The sequence below is a fragment of the Martes martes genome (assembly GCF_963455335.1).
Source record: "Martes martes genome assembly, chromosome: X".
NCBI classification, from domain to species: domain Eukaryota; kingdom Metazoa; phylum Chordata; class Mammalia; order Carnivora; family Mustelidae; genus Martes; species Martes martes.
Genome location: NC_137897.1, coordinates 45,269,541 through 45,283,089, shown reverse-complemented (window position 1 = coordinate 45,283,089; position 13,549 = coordinate 45,269,541).

Below are 13,549 nucleotides of genomic sequence, written 5' to 3'. Positions count from 1 at the left end.
AAACTCTTGAAGAACATCAACAGCAGAGGGCCTCAACTCAGGGCCCTGGTCACTGAGTTCATGCTGCCCTTCATTCCTCTACACTATGCGGCTGATGGCCCCAAAACCTTCCACCCTCGGTCAGTAGACTCCCACAGGGCAGGGCACAAGAGCTCCAGCAGCCAGGAGTGGGGCTGCTCTGGCCAGACCCTGATTTCCAAGGACCAGGAAAACTGTGACTCCCAATATTCTCCAGCCAGGCTTGTAATCAGGAACCATGAGCCTCTCCGGTCCTGACAAGAAGTGTGTGGATCAGTGATGAGATTATGTGAGAATAAAATCAGCAATTAGATTCTGAAGAGAAAAAAACAGACAAACAAACAAAACAAACCTCTGAATTATCAGTTTTAAGAAAATTGTCAGAAGTCGGCATGCCAGGAGAGTAGAAGAAGCTATGTACCTAGAGCAGGAACCCAGTTAGACCACTATGCTAGGGTTTCCCTCGAAGTAGCCCACAGTCTGTCTACATCAGCATCCGTGTTCCCACATGTATACTGAAAACAGTTCCATGAGTACAGTTGGTGCCAAAGTGGAGCTAGGAAATCAATGCGGGAACTAGTGGGATGTGCCATATTTATCACTCCAAGAACCCACGGTCTGCAGTAGCCTTCCTCTTCCACTGCACCTTACTCTGTCCTGCTTTGTTGCGGGGAGGAATTACCAGCCAAAAGTCATGCTCATGGCTTTTGGACATCAAAAGTGGTAGCAAACCCAGGGGCTGTTTGTCTCCCTGCTAAAGCAGAGAATTCAGGAGTGGACTGGTTTCTGTGAGATCTTTCCTCATATCTACCTCCCAACCCCGCCCCAGTTCTGGCCGTCTATAGAGAATACTTATCTTTTAATAAGGATATGGATAGGAAATGACTATCTGTCCCTGTCTCAGATGATCAAGAGTGTGGACCTTGCTGCCAGTGAGGTCTCATGCACAGCAAAAGTAAGACTTGGGTGGGTCAGACGTTGTGATGCTTGGGAAGGGAGGATGTGGGTCATTCATCCTTGGGCTGGTGGAGTTAACCAGCAGGCCATCAAGCATGGTACTAACTCCTTGGTTATGGGTGGGAACCCCCAGGGCTGTGGAAACATGCCTCATTGCACTGAGGCAACTGCTTTTCATCCTTTGATAAACACTCTCCCCTGGCCCCCATCAACTCACACCTCCCCCCCTACACACACACACACCCTGCCCTGCACATCCCGGTATATGATCATTCATATTCTCAGTCTTCAGGGTTGGGGCTGCTTGTGTACTACATACACCCCTGGGGAAAGAATGGGATTTGGAATCAGAAGGTTTGACTTCCTCACTTTCACTGGGTTGTGTGACAGTGGACAAAGACTTTCATTTCTTTGAGTCTCAGCATCCTCAATAGTAAAGTGGCTATTACAATGATAATACCTACTCAACAGGATGGTTAGGAAAATTAAATGAGGTACAGAGTATGCAACTGATTTGTATAGTGCAAGGAGGGTCTAAGCAGATATTATGATTCTTTTTTTTTTTAATTTTTTATTTATTTTCAGCGTAACAGTATTCATTGTTTTTTCACCACACCCAGTGCTCCATGCAATCTGTGCCCTCCCTAATACCCACCACCTGGTTCCCCCACCCTCCCACCCCGCCCCTTCAAAACCCTCAGGTTGTTTTTCAGAGTCCACAGTCTCTCATGGTCCACCTCCCCTTCCAATTTCCCTCAACTCCCTTCTCCTCTCCATCTACCCTTGTCCTCTATATTATTTGTTATGCTCCACCAATAAGTGAAACCATATGATACTTGACTTTCTCTGTTTGACTTATTTCACTCAGCATAATCTCTTCCAGTCCTGTCCATGTTGCTACAAAAGTTGGGTATTCGTCCTTTCTGATGGAGGCATAATACTCCATAGTGTATATGGACCACATCTTCCTTATCCATTCATCCGTTGAAGGGCATCTTGGTTCTTTCCACAGTTTGGCGACCGTGGCTATTGCTGCTATAAACATTGGGGTACAGATGGCCCTTCTTTTCACTACATCTGTATCTTTGGGGTAAATACCCAGCAGTGCAATTGCAGGGTCATAGGGAAGATCTATTTTTAATTTCCTGAGGAATCTCCACACTGTTCTCCAAAGTGGCTGCACCAGTTTGCATTCCCACCAACAGTGTAAGAGGGTTCCCCTTTCTCCACATCCTCTCCAACACACGTTGTTTCCTGTCTTGCTAATTTTGGCCATTCTAACTGGTGTAAGGTGGTATCTCAATGTGGTTTTGATTTGAATCTCCCTGATGGCTAGTGATGATGAACATTTTTTCATGTGTCTGAGATGATTCCCTGCATATTCTCAGATCACAATGCTTTGAAACTGGAGCTCAATCACAAGGAAAAGTTCAGAAGGAACTCAAATACCTGGAAGCTAAAGACCACCTTGCTTAAGAATGCTTGGATCAACCAGGAGATCAAAGAAGAACTTAAACAATTTATGGAAACCAATGAGAACGAAGACACTTCACTCCAAAACCTATGGGATACAGCAAAGGCGGTCCTAAGGGGGAAATTCATAGCCATCCAAGCCTCCCTCAAAAAAACTGAAAAATCCAGAATACACCAGCTGTCTCTACACCTTAAAGAACTGGAGAATCAACAACAAATCAAACCAACTCCACACGTAAGAAGGGAAATAATCAAGATTAGAGCAGAGATCAACGAGGTAGAAACCAGAGATACAGTAGAACGTATCAACGAAACTAGAAGCTGGTTTTTTGAAAGAATCAATAAGATCGATAAACCATTGGCCACACTAATCCAAAAGAAAAGAGAGAAAGCCCAAATTAATAAAATTATGAATGAAAAGGGAGAGATCACAACTAACACCAAGGAAGTAGAAACAATCATCAGAAGCTATTATCAACAGTTATATGCCAATAAGCTAAGCAACCTAGATGAAATGGATGCATTCCTGGAAAACTATAAACTCCCAAAACTGAACCAGGAAGAAATTGACAACCTGAATAGACCGATATCTAGTAACGAGATTGAAGCAGTGATCAAAAACCTCCCAAAAAACAAGAGCCCAGGACCTGACGGATTCCCTGGGGAATTCTATCAAACTTTCAAAGAAGAAATAATACCTATTCTCCTGAAGCTGTTTCAAAAAATTGAAGCAGAAGGAAAACTTCCAGACTCTTTTTATGAAGCCAGCATCACCCTGATCCCCAAACCAGGCAAAGACCCTACCAAAAAGGAGAATTTCAGACCGATATCACTGATGAATATGGATGCTAAGATTCTCAACAAGATCCTAGCAAACAGGATCCAACAGCACATTAAAAAGATTATCCACCATGACCAGGTAGGATTCATCCCTGGGTTACAAGGATGGTTCAACATTCGCGAATCAATCAATGTGATAGAACAAATCAATAAGAGAAGAGAGAAAAACCACATGATCCTCTCCATTGATGCAGAAAAAGCTTTTGACAAAATCCAGCATCCGTTCCTGATTAAAACGCTTCAAAGTATAGGGATAGAGGGAACATTCCTGAACTTCATCAAATCTATCTATGAAAAACCCACAGCAAATATCATCCTCAATGGGAAAAAGCTTGCAGCCTTCCCATTGAGATCAGGAACACGACAAGGATGCCCACTCTCACCACTCTTGTTCAACATAGTATTAGAAGTCCTAGCAACAGCAATCAGACAACAAAGAGAAATAAAAGGTATCCAAATTGGCAAGGAAGAAGTCAAACTCTCTCTCTTCGCAGATGACATGATTCTTTATATGGAAAACCCGAAAGACTCCACCTCCAAACTACTAGAACTCATACAGCAATTCAGTAATGTAGCAGGATACAAAGTCAATGTCCAGAAATCAGTGGCTTTCTTATACACTAACAATGAAAATACAGAAAGGCAAATTAGAGAATCGATTCCATTTACTATAGCACCAAAAACCATAAGATACCTCGGAATAAACCTAACCAAAGAGGTTAAAGATCTGTACTCGAGGAACTACAGAACACTCCTAAAAGAAATTGAAGAAGACACAAAAAGATGGAAGACCATTCCATGCTCTTGGATGGGAAGAATAAACATCGTTAAAATGTCTATACTGCCCAGAGCAATCTATACTTTTAATGCCATTCCGATCAAAATTCCACCAGTATTTTTCAAAGAGCTGGAGCAAATAATACTAAAATTTGTATGGAATCAGAAGAGACCCCGAATTGCTAAGGAAATGTTGAAAAACAAAAATAAAACTGGTGGCATCACGTTACCTGATTTCAAGCTTTACTACAAAGCTGTGATCACCAAGACAGCATGGTACTGGCATAAAAACAGACACATGGACCAGTGGAACAGAGTAGAGAGCCCAGATATGGACCCTCAACTCTATGGTCAAATAATCTTTGACAAAACAGGAAAAAATATCCAGTGGAAAAAAGACAGTCTCTTCAATAAATGGTGCTGGGAAAACTGGACAGCTATATGTAGAAGAATGAAACTTGACCATTCTCTTACACCGTACACAAAGATAAACTCGAAATGGATAAAAGACCTCAACGTGAGACAGGAATCCATCAGAATCCTCGAGGAGAACATAGGGAGTAACCTCTTTGATATCAGCCATAGCAACTTCTTTCAAGATATGTCTCCAAAGGCGAAGGAAACAAAGGCAAAGATGAACTTCTGGGACTTCATCAAGATAAAAAGCTTCTGCACAGCAAAAGAAACAGTCATCAAAACAAAGAGGCAACCCACGGAATGGGAGAAGATATTTGCAAATGACAGTACAGATAAAAGGTTGATATCCAGGATCTATAAAGAACTCCTCAAACTCAACACACACAAAACAGATAATCATATTAAAAAATGGGCAGAAGATATGAACAGACACTTCTCCAATGAAGACATACAAATGGCTACCAGATATTATGATTCTTATCATTGCTAAACATAATAACACATAGCAAACTGTACTTACGGAGCTGGTCACATTCCCACTGAGGTGGAAAACAAAACAAAACAGAACAAAACTCCTCTGTCTTGTCTGATTTCTCTGGAAATTGCAGCAGTGTCTGTGGCCAGAGGTTTAGTCCAATTTCCCACTGTGTTTTTACTGGAATGCAAGCTTCATGGGATCAGGATTTTGATTGTGTGTTAGCTCCATTGGCTGGTATATCCCCGGTGCCTGGAATGGTACCTCGTGCATATTAAACATTCAAAAAATATTGGGTATATGAGTGAAGTAAAATTTTTGAGAATCTAGTGGAAAATAATGTCAATAATAGTGTGATGAACACTTTCAAGTCAGTGAGGTACTCTCACAAAGAAATCAGCTGACAGAAGAATATTACTTCACTCATCTTTAAATAAAAGATACAGAATTACTTTAACATATGAAGACCACGTGGGAATGCAAGCTGATGTAACCACTCTGGAAAACAGCATGGAGGTTCCTCAAAAAGTTGAAAATAGAGCTACCCAACGACCCAGCAATCGCAGTACTGGGTATTTACCCTAAAGATACAAATGTAGTGATCCGAAGGGGCATGTGCACCGGAATGTTTATAGCAGCAATGTCCACAATAGCCAAACTATGGAAAGAAGCTAGATGTCCATCAACAAATGAGTGGATAAAGAATATGTGGTATATATATATACGATGGAATACTATGCAGCCATCAAAAGAAATGAAATCTTGCCATTTGTGATGACATGGATGGAACTAGAGGGTATTATGCTTAGCAAAATAAGTCAATCAGAGAAAGACAATTATCATATGATCTCCCTGATATGAGGAAGTTGAGAGGCAACATGGGGGGTTTGGGGGGCAGGAAAGGAATAAATGTAACAAGATGGGATCGGGAGGGAGACAAACCATAAGAAAGTCTTAATCAGGGGTGCCTGGGTGGCTCAGTGGGTTAAAGCCTCTGCCTTCGGCTCAGGTCACGATCTCGGGGCCCTGGGATCGAGCCCCGCATCGGGCTCTCTGCTAGGCGGGAAGCCTGCTTCTTCCTCCGCCCCCCCCGACCCCCATCCCCGCCACCTGACTCTCTGCCTACTTGTGATCTCTGTCTGTCAAATAAATAAACAAAATCTTAAAAAAAAAAAAAAGAAACTCTTAATCTCACAAAACAAACTGAGGGTTGCTGGGGAGAGGGGGGTAGGGAGAGGGTGGTTGTGTTATGGACATTGGGGAAGGTATGTGCTATGGTGAGTGCTGTGAAGTGTAAACCTGGCGATTCACAGACCTGTACCCCTGGGGCTAATAATACATTATATGTTAATAAAAATTTTTTAAAAAATTAAAAAAATAAACAAAGGGAAAAAATATGAAGACCATGGAAGCTTAGGAGATATGTGCAATGAATCATTAAGTTAAAGGTAAATTGTGCAATAGCAAAGCCCTAAGAGTTGTTACGAAGCTCTGAAGATGGTATAGGATTCTCCCCCTGATCCTGGGGCAAACTTCTGATTGAGGAGGGGATGTAATTCATAGTAACAGCTCATGCTAATTGAGCATCTATTACATTCTAGGCATGTATTTATATTACCTATATCATGTAACTTCACCCTCACCACAACACTATATGATAGGGTTTATAATCCATTTTCCAAATGAGATATCTGGGAATTCAGAGAGGTTAGGTAGCTTATAAGGGGCCATGCAAGGTTTCTACTAAGTGGCAGAATGAAGATTTGAAACCAGGACCCTCCAAGTCCAAAATATGTACTTTGCTCTCAAATATTAAGTGGTACTGCCCTCCATCATTATTAATATGGGATATGCCAGATTTTAGGTGAAGTTTAAAACCACTAGAGGGATATAGGCACCATAAATTGACAGGGAAGCACATTTACACAGACTGTCTGTGAACAGAATCTCAAAATTTAATACAGTATGCTCTGCTGTGCAAAGACAAAACGACTTACTTGTTTTCCATAACTAATCCTGCTTTTGCAGTACACACTCCAATGGATACTAAAGGTGGATGGGTAGACCTCTTACATTTCATGATTAAAGACTCTTCAGGCTCTTCCAGTTTGGCTTCTTCGTTTCGGGTAATTATTGAGTCAATTATAACTTCTACTTACTTCTTCTCCTCTATTCAGTAGTGTCGTGGATTGAAGGACAGAGTGTGGCTTAAGTGATGTCATGGTAGTGGCCGTACAGAAGTGCCCTCACTCTGAGTGCTATTCTTTGGATTCTGATTATGTGGTGATGTAACTCGAATACTGCTTCCTTACTGGACTTTCCTCTTGCCAAACTTATGGATCTCCTTGAGATTTGGTTGCAACCCAAAGTTGACTCCATGTGGGTGCCCAGTATGACATTCACTACCACAATGGTCTCTCACCATTTCTCATTACACACTGTGTACTAGGTTGAATAGCATGCCCCCAAGATGCATGTCTACCTTAGATTGTGACTTTATTTGGAAACAGGGTCTTTGCGGATGTAATTAGTTAAGATAAGGCCATATTGGCTTAGGGTGGACCTTAAACCCAGTATGACTGCTGTTTTCATAAAAAAAAAAATAAGGAATACGCAGAGACACAGACTCACATGGAGGAGCACACCATGCAAGGATGGAGGCAGACATATGTACCCCGATGTTCATAGCAGCAATGGCCACAATCGCCAAACTGTGGAAAGAGCCAAGGTGCCCTTCAACAGACGAATGGATAGAGAAGATATGGTTCATATATACAATGGAATATTACACCTCCATCAGAAATGATGAATACCCAACTTTTGTATTAACATGGACAGGACTGGAGGAGATTATGCTGAGTGAAATAAGTCAAGCAGAGAAAGTCAATTATCATATGGTTTCACTTACTTGTGAATAACATGGAGGACATCAGGAGAAGGAAAGGAAAAGGGAATTGGGGGAAATCAGTGGGGGAGATGAACCATGAGAGACTGTGGACTCTGAGAAACAAACTGAGGGTTTTGGAAGGGAGGGGGTGAGCCCAGTGGGGGTATTAAGGAGGGCACTGGGTGTGGTGCATAAACAATGAATCTTGGAACACTGAGAAAATTAAAAAATAAATAAAATAAAATAAAAGCAAGCAAACAAACAAACAAAGGATGGCGGCACTGATTGGAGTGATGTGTCTACAAGCCAAGGAAGAACCAGGATTGCTGCAACCTTTCAGAGGCTAGGGAGAAGCAAGGAGGGATCTTTCCCTAGAGGCTTCAGAGGGAGCATGGCCCTGCTGACACTTCACCTGAGACTTGTACCTCCACGACTGTGAGAGAACACATTTCTGCTGCTCTCAACTACACAATCTGTGGTAATTTGTTACGCAGCCCCGAGAATGTAATACATGCACCTGTGATGAGATGTTCAGCACATACCTCCAACACGTGTGTTATTTATTAATTTACAGATTATATACTGGTAACACTATATTAGTATGCAATGCTCATCATAAAATATACTTTAAAATTAGAAATTTTAAAAGATGTGATAAAAATAAATATGCCTAGAATTTCTAGTGTTTCCTTTCCATACCTCCATGCTCTTCTTACCCACCTCATACGTGTACACACCCCACTTTGTAAACCAATGTGCTCCAAGATCCCCTCACCTCAGTTAGAGTCACTCTGATGTGTTCAACAACGTTCAGCTGTCTTCTGTCCCCTTCCAGAAGGCTGGTGAAATAGTCTTAATCTCTTCCAAAGCAAATGGGAGCTGAGGAAGTTTTAGAAGTGTACGCATGGGTCTGATCTCTCCATATCCACTCTGAGTGAAGTGTCTTCAGAGACTACAATAAAACTTTTGTCTTCCAACACTCATGCTGGCTCCCGTGTTGTTGGCACATGCTGCCTCTATATCCAGCTCTCCTGCCCATCTAATACCACCACTTATGGGATTTTTCAGAAGAAGGTAGGACACACATATCTAACTAATATTATTATTATCTCTCTCTCTCTCTCTCTCTCTCTGTCACTCTCTCTCACTCCCTCCCTCTCTCCTTCCCTCCATCCTTACTTCCCTCTCTCCTTCACTCACCTCCCCTTCCCTCACTTCTTCAGAGAAAGAAACACTTTCATTTGCTTCTTGTAAGAGTCAGGGACCTAATTCTCCTGTATCATACCATCCTTTTCCTCAAGGGCATATGTACACTTTTCCCCACACCAGGACCATTACGACTACTGGAAAGTGAACTATTTTTGCAAGAATAATGGCAAATACTTACATTTATTGTTTCAAACGAGTATTGCCATTATACAACTTTGCTTCCGGAGCTTATTCAACCCTGTGAGCAGAAGATGGTGAGACCATCATGCACACTACCCCTGGCCTCTCTTACCTCTACTGATCCTACTTAGATAAGAAGTGTCAAGGTGGGACTGCTCCTTTCTTGCATATAAAACAAGAGGTAATGGCAGTTCACGCAGAAGTGAACATGGTAGCTGATACACTAGTCTCCAATTTCTACTACTGTTCCTTGGAGAACCTAGTAAGATCTGAATGGAGTGGGTCCAAGGGTCTTTTATTTCCTGGGGATACGCATGGCCATGTTTAAGAATCTTCCCTTTGGGGCAGAGGAGAGCAACCTTTTCAAGGATCCTGCCAAGATTTACCACTCTTCTTCCAGTGTGCTAGTTGTAAGGATGGAAAGTAACTGCCTGAGACAGTTCCCAGAACTGAGGTGTATGTCTGTGGGTCCAAAACTGATGGGGAGAGATGAGCCCCTAATTCCTATAAATGGAATGTGGAATATGTACCCATTCCACAATGACAATAAAAACCAGGGCACATGGTCTGATTAAGGGTCCTTTGTTTTTACTTACATCCCTATTTTTCCACTATGAAAGTAACACATATTAAGCAGTTTAATGAAGCATTTTTTTTTTCTAGTAGAAAAAAAGAAGGAAGGAATGACCCTAAACATGCCCAGACCCGACCCTCTGGCCCAAGGACCAGGAATACTATGACTGTCATTATGCCCCAGCTGGGCTTCTAAGCCAGGACCCCCTTGTTTCTCCAGTCCTGGCAAGAAAGTGAGCAGCTTATATGTTCTTCAACAAATACATGGCATGGACAAGATGAGGGGGAAATGTAAAACATTAAAAGACTAGGCCACATATTAACCATATGCAAAGTGTGGGACTTTTCAGACCCTAATTTGAGCAAACAAAGTGTATAAATGCATAACTCATGTATAAATACAAGTCTGATGAGACAATTGGGGAAATGCAAAAGTTATTGGGTAAGAGATGGTGTTATGTCAGGCTTGGTAATTTCTTGGGTATGGTGTTGTGCTGTGGTTCTGCTGAAACTGGTCCTTATCTATTAAAGTATATTTCTGAATGAATTGATGTCCACATTTTTCTTAACAGTACTCCAAAGAAGCAAAACAAAACAACTTTTTTTGTTTAAGTATGATGGGGGATAGATGAAACAAGAATTGAAGAAAGTTAATGATTGTTGAAGTTGATGACTCTTGAACTTAATGGGCACATGGAGTGCATTGTACTATTCTTTCTGCTTTTATGTGTTTGCAATTTTCCATAGTAAAAAGTTAAAAATAAAAAATGAAACGCTTGGATTGCTGAGGGTAACGTGGAGGGGTAAGAGATGAGGGACAAAAAAATAAGTAATAGTCACAGTCGTGGGAAATGAAATATGAAAAATGCCCATGAAATATCAGTCACATATTTATAGACATCGTGGCAACTGCAGATTCTGGCAGATATACGCCATCCTTAAACAAATGGTGCTGGGAATAGCTCTACAATTTTAAACAATGTTTATTTGCCCAGAGAAAGAACTCTGAAAGGAGGGGGTGTCTTCTTGATTTCTTAAACACATTTTATTTTAGAGAAATCGCTTCTTTTTCTAATCTCGTTGAAGGACATGTAAAGAAATTTTGTATGCAATAATATGCACAGCTGGTAAGAATACTGAGGGTGGTATGCTTGAAATTTTCTTACCTAAAAGAGACCGGGTGACAGGAATTATTAACTCTCTTATATGTAAGCTTGGTAGAGAAAATAACTGAGGTACAGAGAGGTTTTTAGGGGTTAGAACCAAGGACACATCTCTTAACCAAAGTCAACACCATCTGCAATGCAACAGCAATATAGCAAGGGAATCTTGCACTCTTTAGGAACCTGTGCCTAGGGGATCTTCTGGCTCTGGGGATCCATTACCCTGGGACAGGGGGTGGCAATTTTTCCACAGTTCTCCACCAAGTATCGTACCTCTGTTCATTGCTGTGCTGGTGGTAGAACAGGATGCTAACTGAGACAAGTTCCCATATGTGTGTGGGTGGGTATGTGTGCGTGTGCATGGGCATGGGCCTGTGTGTACATGAGATGGGTTCTTGCTGGAAAGGGGAGGTGAGAAGCTGTCCCATTCTACAGAAACTATATTTTAAAAACAAAAATAGAGAAATGTGCTTTGAAAGAAGCTGTTATGATTTTCTTATCTTTTATTGAACATATAACATAGGCACATGACAACAATTTGTGGAAACAAAGAAAGAGGAAAGAAAGTCAAATGTTACCTCATCAGCAAAAACCTCCACTGTTTGTATTGCAATATATTTGCTCCCCTCTTGTAGTCTGTGCATATGCATGTTTTAGATGGCTAAGATCATACCATAAATAGGATTTTCTGTCCTCATTTTTTTTTACTTGACTTTGATTTGTGAACGTAGCCGTATGAATCCTCATAAGGGTATAAAAATTGAATCACATTTGCCCACATACTAATCAGACTGTGGTTTGCTTTTTTTTCCCCCTCCCCTTGACCTTTTTGTGCTTTTCAAAATGACAAAATTAGATGTAATCACACCTGTCCCTGAAAACCCAGAGCATCTGATCTCCATAGGTCTGATTGTCTCTGAAGGCAGACAGAAGGAGCCCCAAGTCTCAATCGCTGGCAAACTGTGAGATGGGGGCTGGCAGGAGGAGAGGGAAAGAGAATGGTCTGGGTCACCACTCAATGCTGGAGTTACTTGCCCTTTTTACCATCCAGCTCATAGAGTGGGCCAACCCCATGCTCCTGGGCACTCAAGACCATTAAAAATGGAGCTGCAATAGGATAAATCCTGATGAAGAATCAGGGAAGCAACTGAGAGCTGCAGAGAATCTATCCTGATTTCCAGAACCCTTTTCACCTCTAAATGAAAGCCTGCCTGAGAAAGAAACCTTGAGGCCACACACATGCAAAGGTAATATTAAAAAATAATTTACAAATGGTATAGTCATTTAAATCAACACATGCATCAGTATAGAAATGGAAATTTTAAATATACTCCCTTTTTATCCCTTGAATAACCTACTGATGATAAAACTTTTTAACACAAAATAGAAGATGTAGCTTGACAGCCAACTTCTACTAAAGTGTATACACATTGCTTGATATGATTTCTAAGCTTTTTTGCAGCTTTCTCACTACAGGGAGCCTGCCGAGGTCCACATATTCTTCCTATTTTCATTATTTCAATGTCTAGTTTTTCAGAATGTTAATTCTTTCTGTTGGCTATTTGCAGTAAGGTGGTAAACATAAAGTTTATTGGGAAAAGACTTTCACACATTTACTTTACATCATTTTGTGGACCAGCCAGAGATCATTGAACATGATGACCTTTCACCTAAGTAAAACATTTGGGAAATGATCTGACAGGTTGGCTAAAATCCCAGACTTGCTCCCTAGCTTTACACTGGTAACATCTTTCCAAATTCCAATACAGTTTTATCTGAGTATTGTCTCACTCACTCCATTCTCTCAAGCACAGATAATAAAGTTTGATAAATTATTTCATATAGTGTCCCTTCCAAATTTCATATTTTTTAAAGATTTTACTTATTTGACAGAGAGAGATCACAAGTAAGAGGAGAGGCAGGCAGAGAGAGAGGAAGGGAAGCAGGCTCCCTGCCGAGCAGAGAGCCCCATGCAGGGCTCGATCCCAGGACCCTGAGATCACGACCTGGGCCAAGGCAGAGGCTTAACCCACTGAGGCATCCAGGTGCCCCCCAAATTTCATATTTTAAGTAAAATTTTACAGAGCTTTTCCAGTTGAAACAGTAGAGGGGTAGGGACACTTGGTTGGCTCTGTCAGTAGAGCATGAGGCTCTTGATCTCAGGGTCCTGCGTTCAACCCCCAGGGTGGGTGAAGTGTTAAGTTGAAGGAAGGGAAGGGAAATGAAAGGAAGGGGAGGGAAGGGAAGAGAAAGGAAGGGAAGAGAAGAGAAGGCAAGGCAAGGCAAGGCAAAAGAAAAGGGAAGGAAAAGAAAAGAAAAGAGAAAGAAAAGGAAAGGAACGAAAAGGAAAGGGAGAAAAGAAGATGCTGAGAAACAGTGGAAAGGTTACCAACTGACTGGTTGGCTCAGGACTATCCCAATTCTAGCACTAAAATCCTTGTGTCCTGGAAAACCTCTCTCTAGAACATAAAAAGTCCGGGTTTTCACATTTGGATGCAAAAGGTTGTGTGGGGGGGAGAGTATAGCACTCTTATGGTGGCCCTTACAATTAAGGCTGAAGGTGACAGTGCTTTTAGTGTC